This window comes from Onychomys torridus, unplaced genomic scaffold, assembly GCF_903995425.1.
Source record: "Onychomys torridus unplaced genomic scaffold, mOncTor1.1, whole genome shotgun sequence".
NCBI classification, from domain to species: Eukaryota; Metazoa; Chordata; class Mammalia; order Rodentia; family Cricetidae; genus Onychomys; species Onychomys torridus.
This window is the reverse complement of record NW_023413825.1, coordinates 208,367-223,363: the sequence shown is the minus strand read 5'-3', so window position 1 is coordinate 223,363 and position 14,997 is coordinate 208,367. Positions and strand designations below refer to the sequence as shown.

Here is a 14,997-nt window from a genome sequence, read left to right as displayed (position 1 = left end):
AAGCTACGTGTATGGCTTTGAAGGGAATGGTATCCTGGCTTTCAGAAGCCAGACTATATACCTATGGCTGTGGTCTGATGGTGGATGGTTTACCCACAGGAATGTGCTAATCCTGGTCCACTCCCAGAGATTTTTTACAGCTCATCTGTACTCCACTCTACTAAAAGCGTTTCCCTGTAGAGATGTCTCTTGCTTCTCTGCTCCAATGAAAATTGCTACTTCTCTGCCATACTCTGCTAGGCCAGAACTCCTTCCCCCCACCCCCAAGAAATGTAGCTGTTTGCTCCTGCTCCTGCAAAAATTGTTACTTCTCTGTGCATCTCCATCCCAGTGAAAGAAAATCTTCACCTAAAACTCATTCAAGAGATTTATTGGGAGGGAGGAATCCGGACCAGTGGCTGCCTCTGCCAAGGTGGAAAAAGGTAAACTCCCAAGGAACAGACACAGGGCCTATACAGGACTTCTTGGGGGCAGAGTTTTTCCACAGTGAAAATTTTAAGGGTGGGAATTGGTCAGATTTCAATCATGCATCTTGGACAATCGGAGATTGGCTGATTTCATGCTCAGCTGATCAGGGGCAGAGAATGTTTCTTCGGCTCTGGTTTCAGGGACAAAGTGTGTTTCTTTCACTGGCCCTTCTTAACTTTCTTGTTCTGCTTTCAGGGACAAGATGTATTTCTTTCACTGGTTCTGGTTCCAGGGCCACAGGGTGTGTTTCTTTGTCTGGCCATTTTACCCTATACCCTATGCCCATTACATTAAAGTCATTTCTCCCTCAATTGCAGTGAGTGGTGAGGCCATCTCTCCCAAGTTTGGAGCCAGTTCTCCCATGAGGGTAGGGACCAGCTCTCTTGCTCAGTGTCCAGTGAGGGTCAGGGTCACTTTCCCCAGGCCCACCAATGGCAGGGACAGCTCAGCCTGACCTTCAGATTTTATCACCCATAGGTTCCTATGCCCCCCTGAAATCACACAGGCCACAGACATCAACATAGATCCCAGATGCAGCAGGACCATGGACCCAGACATGATCCTCAGCAGCAGCCATTCTGGATGTCACCATTGCCCCAGTGGTAGTTCAGTCCAGGCAGATTGGTATGACCCCAGCAACACTGTAGCCCTCAGACACAAACATGGCTCCAGAACAAAGGTATCTGCATGGCTGTCCACGGTAACAGGAGTCTTGAACACCAACACAGACCCTTGCAGTTGGGCCACACCCATGACATGGCACTCAGAAGCAGCTATGGCTGGGACATCACCATTACACTGGCAAAAGTACAGGCCACTCAGATCTGTATGGTGCCAGCTGTAGCACAGACGGTCCTTGGACACCAACATGGTCGTGGTCAGCTGATCAGACCCCAGGCAACCACATAGACCAGTTGCAACAGGAGCCACAGACATTGAATCAAACCCTGGCTGCTGTAGGGCCACAGACACACACATGACCCTCAGCAGCAGCCCAGCCCAGACAACACCAGGGCCCTGGATGGCAGCAGAAGACATCCAGAGCACCATGGCTTTGTGGTGCCGAGGCCCTCAGACAGCAGAAGGCGGTTTTACATCTCTCTACTACAGTCTCTCCTTCTGACTCTCACTCTCCCATTCCTTTTGTCTTTCACGCTATAACGAAACACTCCACTTGGCTTCTCACACTCACACAGCAACACAGTATAGTCTGAGTTCAATTCCTCAAGGCAGAGAAGACTGTGAAAACCATCAACTTGTTAATTGTGTCATCTTTCTCTTCCGTTTTCAGGAACCCATACTCTGCACTATGACCTCATGGCCTTGTCTCTGCAGGGCTCAAGGAAGTTGGAATTCAGGGCCCAGGGATACATTGATAATGAGCTCTTCCTGTGCTATGATGGTGAGAGGACAAGAACAGAGCCCTGCGGGCCGAGGATCAAGGGACAAGGAGGAGCTGAGATGTGGGCAAGAGAGACTGAGGACATTCAGGAGAAGGAGGAGCAACTCAGGAGGATGCTGAGTGAGGTTATGACCCAGAAGGGCCAGCATGGAGGTGAGTAGGCAGAGACAGAAGCACAGAATTCAACTCTGGTCTCTAAAGTCAGGGTTGGGGGGCAGACACAGCTAGGATTGAATAAACCAGTGATGCTTCTGTGAAGGATGCAGGGCTTGACTCCTGAGAGGTCACAGGATGTGCCCAACTCACCTTAAGACACAGGGGGAAAAGGTCCTTAAAAAGTAAGGTGACAAGTCTCTGCCTGGTATGGCCAGGCATTCACACCCTTCAGGCAACTTTTGGCTGTGAAACCCAAGGAAACAACACTGGAGGTTTCTGGCGCTTGGGCTATGATGGCCAAGACTTCCTCACCTTTGACCAGAAGATCCAAATGTGGAAAGTGTCTGTGCCTTCAGCACACTCATCCAAGACATTCTGGGAGAGGCATGGCCCCAGTGAGGATCAAGTTAAGACTTTTCTGAATGACATATGTCCTGACCATCTCCAGAAATATTTGATTTATTTGGGGAACCAATTCATGGATACAGGTAATGACTATGGGTTTGTGGGTTCTCATTCACTAGTCTGACTGCATCTTACCACAGTGCTTATGAAGTGCTAGATTCTCACTAAATTGGACAAGCATCACATAGCCTAAGGTGACACTCATATGGAGTGTGAGCAATCTCCTCCAGAGCCACTGTCGTGCACCTCAGATGGGGAAGCTAAGGTATCTCTGCCATGAGTGTATAGGAATAAGTCCCCAGATGTGAGTAATCTTAGATTTCACTCCATTGCCCCCACTTTCTGGGGTGCTCACTTTGATGATCTGAGACAATTTGATGTGTGGAGTCCTGTCCCTTAGATGGGATCATCATAATGAGGATCATCAAGATAGGAGACCTTTGTACCTAGAGCTGGTTCACAACGTAATCTGTGTCATGGTTCAAAGTCATTCTGCTCTTGTTCTTCTCTTAATTAAGAAAGGTCAAATTCAGCTGGGCGGTGGTGGTGCCCACCTTTAATCCCGGCACTCAGGAGGCAGAGGCAGGTGGATCTCTGTGAGTTCAAGGCAAGCCTGTTCTCCAAAGCAAGGTGCAGGAAAGGTACAAAGCTACACAGAATAACCCTGTCTCGGAAAAAAAGAAAGAAAGAAAGAGAGAGAGAGAGAGAGAGAGAGAGAGAGAAAGAAAGAGAAAAAAAGAAAGGTCGAGTTCCATGCTTCTTCTTCAATTTAATCTTGTGACAAAAACACAGAGCAGTAGGGGGCCTTTGGGTCCTTGTGCTCACAGATAGGCATCAGGGAACCCAGAAATGTTGAACACAAAGGGGTGTCTCTTCAAATGGAGAGCTGTTTCCCACCCAGGAATGTGGGAGCAGACAGATGTGGGTAAGAGCCTTCTGACCTATGTGCCATCTGTATGATCAGGGCACACAGGTTCCCCAAGACCCTTATCCTAATCTTGTTTGACTCATTCAATCTACAACACTATCCTCCTCTAGACCTTCATCATGAACTTGTTTATCTTGAGTCCATTTCTTCAGTTCATCTATAGGATCTATTTTTATAAACAATGTCACTGGTACCTTACAAGACTTTAATGTAGTCATGTCTCAAGCTTCATTGTGTACACAGGATTGAATTATCACCAGGAATCTTTTTTTTCTAATTATGAACTTAAATATGCCTAAAACAATCTACCCAAGATCATTCTATCAAATTTTGAAATAACACTGGCTACTGCTCAGTGTTTAACCAGAATTCCTTCTTGCCTCTTGTGGATCGACACTCTCTGCTGGGCATCATGTACACAGAGACCCAACAATGAGTGTCCACAGAAAACAGTGTGGTGAGAGGGCAGTCAGGATGAAGAAACCACCTATCATCCAGGGATCTTCAAGGGGAAAACAGCTCTAGGCAAACAATCAGGACCCTGTCCTAGGAAGGATGGTCCCTCACTCTGCCACAGAGCATGCAGAACAGGCTTTCTTTTCTTCTATGAAATAAGGAGCTACTGTCCACTAAGATTACGTGTTCAGTCCCTGTAGCCTAGATGGCTCTTTGGCCCATCATTGCCTATAAATTCTTCTACATCACAAGCTGAATCAGCAGGCCTCTGAGAGTGAGGTCTTCATGTCCTCTCAAGTTCTCCAGATAGATGGGGACTGACACCCACAGAGTATCAGAAGCCTAAGGAGCTGTTTGTGAATGTCATACACTCATCTGACCACAGGGGACCTGACTCTAAGGGAGAGGAGGCAGGAGGCAAATGGCCACATGTGGACACTTCATAATAACTGGTTGTTTCTGCCCTCAGATTCTCACCAGAAAAGGCCTTTAGGGTCCTCAGCCTCACTGAGCTCTGCCTTGTCTGTCAGCAGGTGTGCAGGAGATAACTATTATCCACCACAGTTCTGCAGTGGGTGGGACACTCTGACCTGCTTTTTTTTTTTTTTTTCTTTTTGGTTGAAACAGGATTCCTCTGTGTAGCTTTGAAGCCTGTCCTAGAACTCACTCTGTAGCCTGGCTGGCCTCGAACTCACAGAGATCCACCTGCCTCTGCCTCTCTAATGCTGGGATTAAAGGCATGTGCCACCACCACCTTCAGGCCCTGCTTTGTTTTTAACCTGTATCTTTGTCACCTCCCCCCAAGTTGGGGCTTGGGAGAAGGCTCAGTGGGTAAGAGCACTGGTTGCTCTTGCAGAGGACCCAGGGTGAATTCTCAGCTCCCTCATGGAGGCTTAAAACAATTTGTAATTCCAATTCTAGGGGATCCAATGCCCTTTGCTGACTTTTAAAGGCACTGGGTTACACATCGCACACGTACATTCTTGGAGACAAAAGATTTATATACATAAAATAAAGTAAACTAATCTAAAATATTTAAAAGATCGAGTTTCATATTTTCACTTGGCTTTACTTTTTCTTTAAAGCAGAGTCTCATAATGCCTCTCATCTGCACTCACCCACTACCTGCCTCTACCTTTCTAGTGTTATGATAATGGACCTGACTGGGATCTGAAATGTGAGGTTTAAAGCTTTGAATAAATCTTGTAACAAAAAATAAGAGGTTGTCCTGGGACATTTGTGGAAGAAGAAAGATACTGGTCATCAGTTTTCGGCAACTCCAGGAACAAAGAATCATGGCCACAGTCTGCTGACTGTACTTAGAGAGTCCCTCTCCTGTCCCCTATAGACTGCAGAGCTGGCTTTGTCATAGAGAAGAGGCACAGGCCACCACGGTCTGATCTGTGGCCCCTATAAACACTGAGCCTCTGTCCTCTCAGTGCCTGTTGTTCATCTATGACCTGTGTTGGAAAGAGAAGCTGGTGGCTGGTGACAGCAGGAAGACCATGTCCTCATCAGCATGTAAATAAGGGATCAAGAGCATCAGGGGCCATTGGAGCTGAGCCCCAGCCTCCCACAGTGTTACAACCACTGGGACTGTGTCATCTAGTGGGGGAGGGAGGGTTGGAAGTGAATGTGAGCAAGATGATTCTTCTAGGCAACACTCCATTCAGAGATTGAAAGGTCCTCATTTAACTGACCCACTTTATCATCTCTCAGGCTCCGCAAACATGACAGTGACCAGCAAGGTACACAAATTGGGCAAGATCACTCTGACATGCTGGGCTTTTAGTCTGAATCCTCCAGTGGCCACCTTGGCCTGGCTTCAGCATGGGAAGCCAGTACAGCAGCATACCTTTGGGCCTGGGACCATCCTGCCCAGCGGAGATGGGACCTACCAGACCTGGGTGTCTATTTGGGTTCTTCCTGGACAGGAACCACACTTCACCTGCCGCCTGAGGCACCGCAGCAAGACCATTGAGGTTCCTCCTGTCCTTGGTGAGAATACTGGGCAAGCATCCCTCCTAAGGGGGTGGGAGGCAGGGTCGGGAAGCCCCTGTGGAGTACAGTCACCACAGCTTTCATGGTGACCTCCAGGAGATCAAGCCAGGAAAACCGGTGGAACCACCAGCTCAGCTTCTGCTCTTGTGGCTTCTGCTTTTCCTGCCATGTTGGTATTTCTAGCCCGGGCCTAGAGCAGCAAGAACACACAGGACAGCAAGAGACCAGGTGAGCATCCCTGCAGGTTGTGAAAGAGAGTGACAGGACTTTTCTTCTCTCTGTAAATTGTACAGGTAGAAAGGTAGTCACATAAGCAACTTTTTGCCCCACTGGTAAATGGAGGGATCCAAGGATGGCTCCATCCAGGACCTGTTAACCTGCCCCGCTGTTGGGAGGCAGCGCCCCCTGGTGGATGTACGGTGCTGCTCCCCATGTGTTCTTAGCTACATTATGAAACACAGGGGCAGGAAAGCAGGCAGGATACTCACAGCAAAGTCCAGACTGTGACAAACCACAAATGTTCCTGTCTCTTCAACAAATATGTAGAAAGCAAAGAGCCAAACAATACAGAGGAGACCTGGTAGCCCTAAAGATGATTGAGAGGCAATTCACCAGATGATGATGTCCATTGCAATTAGCATCTTGATTCAAACATGGAAACTTCTCAAAAGATATTCATGAAACATCTGGTTGAGACAGTGTATGTATACATAAATGCAAACATTTGACAGACTTTGAAAATATTTTAATCTATGTGGGTCTTTAAATCTGTATTAATAATCAAATGGATCTTTAAAGATCCAATACAGGACTTCTGCCCTATCTTCTAAGTTGAACTACTCTCTTTCTACTTTCAGCCATGCCAGCCTAAAACAATCACAACAAAATTTGATAAATGTTAATACTCCCTTCACAATAAAAGGAGGTGAACAGGCCCTCCCAAACAATTTTATTTTAAAAATAATAATGGGACATCTATGTACATTGTTTTGGTTTAAAAAAAAATAAAAATGTGATAAACAAGTGATGTGGTATTAAAATAGTAAAATGTTATAAAATGATACAAATTACTTAAGGAGTAAAGATTGATGTATAAAGATTATATGGACATATGGTTATAGAATGAAAAACCAAAAGGTTTTTATAAGTTACAAAGGTCTGAGTAAGGCACTTAATGTAGTTAAGGAGAAGACTTAAAAATAATATACATGATATTTGTTTCTAAGGTCTAAGATTAACAATTACAAAAAACTGGCTGTAAAGTATGTCAAATCAAGGTAGGGGTGGGGTCGGGAATCAGGTGGGGTGGTTTGGGGGAGAGTACCGAAAGAACCAATGGGGAAGGGGATATTTCAGGGTCAGAGAGAAACCTGGTGCAAAGGAAACTCCCAGGAATCTACAAGGACAACCCCAGCTAACACTCCTAGCAATAGACACACCTACACTGAACTGGCAACTTCCCGTGACCAGGCAAGACTTCCAGTGGAGGTGTCTGCACCCCAACTGAGCTACATAACCTTCCACCTACATTGTGTTCTGACTATGGGATGTGCTGAGGGAAGGGTGACACAGAGACTGTGGGAGTGGCCTACCAATGGTCCAGCCTCAGACCCATGCCAAGAGAGTGAGCCCACACCTGACACTTGCCTGGAGTGCCAGACCCAGAGGCTGGATGGCTCAGAGACGTAGGATAGAACCTCACATAACTGTAGAAAAAAATGTTAAGGTAATGATGCCTAGTGATATTCTGCTAAACTCATAGATTGGTCTCTAGCCCAATAGTCATCAGAGAGGCTTCATCCATCAGCTGGTGGAAATAGACGCAGACCCACAGTCAAACATGAGGCAGAGCTCAGGAAATCCTGCTGAAGAGAGGGAGGAAGGATTGCATGATCCAGACAGGTCAAGGACATCACAAGAAAGCCCACAGAATTAACTAACCTGGGCTCATGGGATTTCATAGAACCTGAACAAACAACCAGGGAGCCTGCATGGGACTGACCTGGGCCCTCTGCATAGATGTGACTGTTATGTAGCTTGGGCTTCTTGTGGGACTCCTAGCAGTGGGAACAGGGGCTGTCTCTGACCCTTTTGCTGTCTTTTGAATCCCTGCTGCTCAAACAAGTTCACTGTGCCCAAACTTAACACAAGGTAAAGTGCTTAGTCTTACTCTCACTTGATATGCTGTTGAATGGGAGAAATTAGTAGCCATCTTAAAAGTATTCCTTCCCCCTTCCCCTTTCTTCTTATTTGCTGACCAGTGTTTGTTTTTTGTTTTGTTTTTGTTTTTAATTGACCAAAACTTGAACCTGTGGGAAAGATAAGGCTGGGACAATAAATCTGTATATCCTAGACTTGGCAAAACAAGGTATAAAGAGTAATGGGCTCGACTGACCAGAAGTTGAACTCAAAAGAGAGTGTTGGAATGCAACAATAAATCTGAATGTTTCAACAAAAACAGGACATAGGGAATAAAAATGTATGTCTCTGTAGATACCCTGAACCCTGTTAGCAATTAGCAACCTTATACTTACCTCATCCCTAGCTGCCAAGATATGTAACATTCTGCATGTGACCTTTTCCTATATAAACCCCTTAAAGTGAGTGCTGGGGACCTTCCCTCTTTTTACCTACTGTAAAGTGGTATTGGGAAGGTCCCTGCCTAGGCCAGACTATATGAAACCTTTTTTTATTACATTGGAAATAGGCTCCTTGGTGGTCTTGTTGGAGGGAGTACACCCATGCACATTACATTTGGGGGCTTGTCTGGGATTTCCCCCCTTCGTGACCCCAGGACCCCAACTCTGAAGGTTTTGACCAATTGGTGAGTTTTATCTGTTTCTTGTTGTGTCCCTGTCTTCTCTGTCAATTGCAAGCTTCTGTTGTTACTCAGAGACATGGAATCCTCTGAGTATGCTTTTCTGAGGCGATCAGTGGAGCTGAGCAGATGCACTGGATAACCCAGATTGCAGGAATCTGGGAGACATCCCAGACCCCAGTGACAGAGATTTGGAATCCCTCTTGGAGGATGGAGAGCCTCCAGTTTATAAGGTTTTCAGAGTTATAAGTCCTCCAGACTCTGTTTGGAGGCAGAGACAGGACTCCCATTTGCTGAATCTGTGTGAGATAGCCTGTTCGTGTCATTGGGCCCTTGTAATTGCCTTAGCTGTCGTGTCTCTCTATGTGTGATGTTGACGATTGACTTGATGGTAACAGCTAACATGTGATAGAAAACTTCCTCACCTCTATGTTTATGTCTGGCACACTGGAGCGATGTGAGAAGTATTCCTCAAAAGAACAATGTTAAGATCAGCAAGAATATGTTTAACATTTATTGTAATTCAGAATGGCCAAGATTCAGTGTTGGATGGCCTCTAGAAGGAATTTTCGATGCCGATCTCATTAATGTGGTAGAACAGATAGTTTTTCATCCTCGGGATGGTTATCCTGACCAAATATCATATGTAGTCATTTGGAGGGCATTAACTGAACCCCCCCACACACACACCTTGGGTTAAACCTTCCTTGCCTCAACAGGTGGAGATACTGACATCAGAGAAGAAACAGGCTCCACATTCCTCTCTGATTCTATGGGATGCCACCCCAGAGGAAGATGTATTTCCCCTTCCTTATATCCCTCAGGCTCCCCCAGGGCTGCACTCCCGCCACTGGCTCCCCAGGTTCAAAGCAGTAATCCCACTGCAGGCTCCCTTTCCATTCCAGAGGTGGCTTCCTCCATTCCTGTCCCAACACCTGCCCATCCACACTCTCGCTACAACTAATGACTTGGGCTCAGTGCTACTGCCAGTGGCACTCACACCACAGGACCCAGCATCAGTGCAGCCCGTGATGCCCCTAGCACCGAGCCAGGGAAGGGAGGGAGTAAGAGATCCCAGAAAGGAAAGTGTTGAGGAAGGGGGTCCTGCTTGAGCTACCCAGAACTGAAGGGGAGGCACACCCCAACTTCAGGGACCTATGGCCCTACCCCTGAGACCCATAGGGCCATCTGGTGAGGATGGATGGGAGCCAGGAGTTTCACTACTGGTCATTTGCTACCAGTGACCTATACAAATGGCATTCGCAAAACACCCCTTTCTCTGAGAACCCTCAAGATCTTATTAATCTATTGGAAATTATCCTCTTCACGCACACACCCATGTGGAAAGATGTACAGCAGTTGTTACAGGTCCTGTTTACCAGAGAAGAAAGAGGCAGGATTATATTGGAGTCTTGAAAATTGGTCCCTTGGGCCAAATGGAGAGCCGACAGTTGATCCTGCCATCACAGACAAGGATTTCCTGACAATAAGGCCCAATTGGGATTATAACACTGCAGAAATTAAAGAGAGACTCAAGGTCTATCACCAGACTTGGTTAGTGGGTCTCAAGGCTGCAGCTAGACAGCCTTCAAATATGAGTAAGGGATATAACCTCAGACGGGGAGCTGAAGAGAGTCCAGTGGCGTTTTTAGAACACCTGCAGGAGGCCTTCAGGAGATATACTCTGTATGATCCAGAAGCACCAGAAACAGAGCTGACTCTAATCTTTGCTTTTGTAAATTGGGCAGCGTCAGACATCAGAAAAAAACTTCAGAAACTAGACAGGCTAGGGGAAGGGAAAGAGGTATAAGAGAGTTAATGATGGTGGCAGAGAGAGGCTATAATAATAGGGAAAGTACAAAGGAAAAAGAAATTTAAAAAGAGAAGAGACCAGAAAGAAGCCTGGCCAGAATCCTAGAAGTCCAGCAGGAGAGACATCATCAGCAACTTGTTGATATTCTAACCAATGCGGTCATACACCAGGGCAAGTGCTGTGGGATGTTCTGTATGCCAAATGCATTCCTCTGATTGGTTAGTAAATAAAGCACTGATTGGCCAGTAGCCAGGCAGGAAGTATAGGTGGGATAAGAGAGAAGAGGATTCAGGGAAGTGGAAGGCTGAGGGGAGAGACACTGCCAGCCGCCACCATGACAAGGGAGATGTAAGGTACCAGTAAGCCATGAGCCACGTGGCAAAGTATAGATTGATAGAAATGGGTTATTTTAAGATAGAAGAAGTAGATAGCAAGAAGCCTGAGCCATTAGGCCAAACAGTTTAAATAATATAAGCGTCTGTGTGTTTATTTTACAAGCGGGCTACCGGACTGCTGGGGCTTGATGGGACCTGGAGAAAAGCTGTTCAGCTACAGGCAAGGGCATATAAGATTGAATAAGGTATGGTCCAAGGATAGAGAGCACAAAACCCCGAGACTGGGGAAAAAAATCAATACACCTATTGCAAAGAGGAAGACACTGGGCTAGGGAATGCCCTAAAAAGAAACAACCAAAGTTCTCCAGATAGACAGCAATTAGGGGTGTCAGGACTTGGATCCTCTCCCCAAACCCAGGATAACCCTGAAAGTAGAGGGGGAAAAGATAAACTTTATGGTGGACACCAGAGCTGAGAACTCAGTACTGTTGGAACCAGGAGGCCCCTCTATCCAATAAGAGAACATGGGTCCAGGGCACCACGGGAACCAAACCATACCCATGGACTACTCAAAGATCAGTGGATCTAGGAATGGGGTGAGTAACCCATTCTTTTCTGATAATACCTGAGTGCCCATATTCCCTCCTGGGCCGGAATTTGCTTGCAAAAATGTGAGCACAAATTCACTTTTCTGAAAAAGGAGCAAAATTGTTCCAGCAGGATAGCCAACCACTCCAATGATAACACATGACTTGGGGGAGGAATATAGACTTCACCAGAGGCCCCCAGAGTTTGATGAGTCTGTCCAGATCTGGCTTCACAAGTTCCCCTTGGCATAGGCAGAGACTGGAGGCGTGGGCTTGGCAGTCCATCACCCCCTCACCCCTCCCACCCCTCCCACCACCCACCACCCACCCCTTGTACATGGAAATAAAAGCAAGTGCAGACCCCGTAAAAGTCTGACAATATCTGATGCTCTGGAAGCTAAAAAGGAGATAACTCCTTACATTAGATGGCTGCTGGAACTAGGTGTACTAAAGCCTATTCAGTCAGCCTGGAACTCTTCCCTCCTGCCAGTCAAAAAGCTCCATACTAATGACTGTCGGCCGGCCCAAGACTTGAGAGAAAAAATAAAAGGGTCATAGTCACCCTAGAGTGCCAAACCCATGTACTCTACTCAGCACTCTGTATCTGGACTAGTAATGGTACATGGTCCTAGATCTTAAGGATGCATTCTTCAGCCTATCCCTGACACCCCAGAATTAGCCTTATTTTGCGTTCAAGTGGCAGGCCCCCGAGATTGGGGTCAGTGGACAACTGACGTGGCCCTGACTACCTCAGAGGTTCAAAAACTCACCAACCATTTTTGATGAAGCCTTCCATGAGGACGTGGGTGAATATCACACCCACAACCCAGGTATCAGTCTGTTATAGTATGTAAATGATTTGCTGATTGCAGCCACAGATCAAGAAACCTGCCTGGCAGGTACAGAAAGAAAGCTTACTACAAACTCTTGGAAACCTGGGGTACCAAGCTTCAGCCATGAAGCTCAGATCTGTAACAGCAGGTAACATCTCTGGGATGTGTCCTGGAGGGGGAACAAAGGTGGCTCTCAGACGCACGCACGCAAAGAGACTGTTAAAAATCCCCACTCCTGCTTCTGCTAAAGGAGTGAGGGAGTTTTTAGGCACAGCTGGGTTCTGCTGTTTTTGGATCCCAGGCTGAGCTGAGCTGGCCAAACCGTTATATGGAGCCACAAAAGAAGGCCAGGACTTTATTTGTATGGAGGAAAAACAACAGGCTTTTGAAGCTCTTAAAAAGCTCCTAGAAGTTCCAGCACTTGGCTACCGGGCATTACCAAACCATTTTATCTGTTTGTAGATAAACATAAAGGAATAGCAAAGAGAGTGCTCACCCAGACAATAGGACCATGGAAATGGCCAATGGCTTACTTGTCAAAGAAATTAGATCCTGTAGTGGCTGGGTGGCCTTCATGTTTGTGCATTATTATAGCAGCAGTAACCCTCCTGGTTAAGGACACTTATAAACTAACTTTGGGACAAAGCCTCACAATAGCAACCCCACATGCATTAGAGGGAGTGCTTAAACAGGCCCCCCACGGCTGGCTAAGCAATGCTCGCATGACTCACTACCAGATTTTGTTGTATAGTCCAGCCAGTATAACGTTCCAGGTCCCAACAGCTTTGAATCTGGCTACTTTGCTACCTGACCCAGATCGGGATGCACCACTTCACGAATGCTCTGGAATACTAGCCCAGGTTCATTGCATCTGACCGGACCTCCAAGACACACTACTACAAGATGCTGAGGAAACATGGTTCTCTGATGGGAGCAGCTATGTGAGGAATGGAACGAGGTATGCTGGGGTGGCTGTCACCACAACAGACAAGGTAGTCTGGGCATCACCAATGCCAGCAGGAACATCAGCTCAGAAAGCAGAACTGATAGCCCTAACTAAGGCCCTAGAGCTGGGGCATGGGAAAAAGATCAACATATATACTGACAGTCTCTATGCATTTGCCATGGCTCACGTTCACAGGACCATCTATAAATAAAGAGGGCTTGTAACTGCTGAAGGAAAGACTATCAAAAATAAGGAGGAAATTCAGAATCTCTTTAAGGCCTTGTAGGGGCCCCTCAAACTGGCTATAATTCACTGTCCAGGGCATCAGAAGGGCAGTGGGCCAATATTGAGAGGTAATAACTTGGCTGACCAACTTGCCCAGGAAGCGGCCATGACATCTTAGCACCAGTCTTGTTGGACCCAGGCCCACCTGTGCTGCAAGAAACCCCTGATTATATAGAGGAAGATAAAGCCTGGATTAGGACCTTCTCCATGACTCAGTGCCCCAAGGGGTGGTGGAGGGCTACTGACAATAAGGTAATTCTGCCAAGGCAGTTAGGGCTTAACCTCCTACATCGAATACATTGTGCCTCCCACATGGGCATCTAGTGGATGCAGACTTATTAAGACATGCAGAAGTGAAAATACAAAATAGGAATCAAGCCATAGAAGATCTGGTCAACAGTTGTAAAGCTTGTCTGCTAACCAATGCTACTACCCACCCAGAAACCCCAGGAAATGAGTAAGGGGTAAGAAGCCAGGTGCATACTGGGAAGTTGATTTCACAGAGATCAAATCCAGTAAGTTTGGCTACAAGTACCTCCTGGTGTTCTGTGACCTTTTCTGGATGGGTTGATGCACAGCTCAGACAGTGGCAAAAAGATTATTAGAAGACATCTTGCCAAGCTATGGGTTCCCCGTAATGATAGGGTCAGTAATGGACTAGTATTTGTGTCCCAGGTGAGTCAGATCTTAGGGGATTAATCTTGGGGATTAATTGGAAATTGCATTGTGAGTACCAACCCCAAAGTTCTGCACAGATACAAAGAATGAACCAGACTCTTAAAGAGACTTTAACCAAATTAGCCCTAGAGACTGGCACAGACTGGGTTACTCTCCTTGCCTTTGCCCTCTATCATGTAAGAAATTCTCCTTACCAGATGGGTTTGACTCCCTTCGAGATTATGTTTGGTACCCCTCCCCCTATAATCCCCAACCTCCAGTCTAAACTTATAGCTGAAATGAATGATCAAGATGTGCTTGATTCTCTTGAGCATCTTCAACATGCACACAAGCATGTCTGACCTAGACTTAAGACCCTCTATGAGTCTGGCAATCCCCCTGAGCCCCACAGGTTCCAGCCCAGAGACTGGGTCTTCATCCATCCTCATCGACAAAAGACCCTTGAGCCACAATGGAAAGGACCTTTTTGTAATCCTGATGACTACATCGACAGCCCTGAAAGTGGATGGAATCACCACCTGGGTTCACCTCAGTCATGCGTGACCCACCAACCCATTCACCCAGAAAGATGACTACCAAGGGGAAGGATGGGAAGCAGCCTGGCACCCAACCAACCTGCTCAAGGTCAGACTTCCATGACAAGGCCCATCCAGACCAGAGACTGCATCCTGATGACGACTCTTCTCCTGCCTGTGGTTTTGTGAATCCACACATACCCTGGAAACAAACCTGGGTGGTCACTTCTAAAAACGGTGACCAAATCCAAGTGGCCTCAGCAGAGGCACCTCAAGGCACATGGTGGCCAGATCTTAGAGTAGATTTATGTGACTTGGCAGCTGGCTCTTGGAACTTGCTGGACCAAGTCCTGGGGAAGGAGCTCCCTGAA

The 14,997-nt window shown here is 46.7% G+C and overlaps 1 pseudogene; it reads left to right on the top strand.

Annotated features, from left to right (window-relative positions):
- Positions 1–14,654, top strand: part of LOC118576496 — a 35,403-nt pseudogene extending 20,749 nt beyond the window's left edge.
- The last annotated feature ends 343 nt before the right edge of the window (positions 14,655–14,997 follow it).